Here is a 1084-nt window from a genome sequence, read left to right as displayed (position 1 = left end):
GGGAAAGACCATGTGAAACTGATGCTAATGCTGCAATTTTGTTTCAGTAAAATGCAATATAACCTTCCCTCCCTTTATGGAAATAATTTTCTGAATTTATATATATGCCTATAAAATCCAGGAGTTTTCAGGATTATCCCAACAGCTCAGAGGTGAAAATGAGAGAGCAATCCAAAAAAGTTGAAAAAAAAGTGAGATTTTGCACACTGAACTTCATAATATCCAACAAATGGAACACAAATACTTATTTGTTAAGTCAATATTTGTACCTGTGACCTGAAATGATGTTAACAGACAAAATACTACTAAACATTTATCTGTTATCCTTTGAAACCTGAACTGTATATAGTCAATACTTTATCTACCTTACTTGGTTCACTTTCCTCAGAGACACGAGAAATTGTTTTCACACTTTGTGAATTAAATGCAGGTGCCAAACTTCACAGACCTCATCATTTATCTTGCTGGACCTGCCAAGACAGCAAGTCCAAACCTGATGTCTTGTTGCTATTTAGAAAAAGGTTTTGAGGTTCCTACTCCTCCTGGGTTTGTCACACGATAAGATTCAGCTGATATCAGAATAAGATATTTTATAGTCTGACCTAGATCCATCCTATGATCCACATCTGGATTTGTATTAAGCTTACCTAACTTTATAGGGAAGACATAAGCGAGTGTTAGCCAGAGCTGTACAGCAGCACAAATGCTTCAAAGGCACTGGCATTTAATTAAAAAGCTTTTCAGCACTGTGAACCATCACAGTTTTATATTCAGTGCTTTTTCCAACAACAGTGGATTTATGGAGAACAGTTCTTTCCTAAGATTGTGTCACTTGACAGATGAAGTAGCTGAGCTGTAGGTGCAAGAATAACAATCAAACCACTGGAATACATACCTGGTGTGCAATACAATGATCCAGGCTCAGCTGACTTAAAGAGCAATGATGCCCCTGTAATCAAAACCTGTTGAGTTAGACAGAGCTTTCCAACTTATTAAGACTCCTATGCTATTCTTTATAACAATGCTCCAGTTTAAGAAGATCTTCCTACTTTTCATAAGTGCAAAAAATACCAACAAATGCTAT

Source organism: Acanthisitta chloris, unplaced genomic scaffold (assembly GCF_000695815.1).
Source record: "Acanthisitta chloris isolate BGI_N310 unplaced genomic scaffold, ASM69581v1 scaffold14814, whole genome shotgun sequence".
Taxonomy (NCBI): Eukaryota; Metazoa; Chordata; class Aves; order Passeriformes; family Acanthisittidae; genus Acanthisitta; species Acanthisitta chloris.
This window is presented reverse-complemented; position numbering follows the sequence as displayed.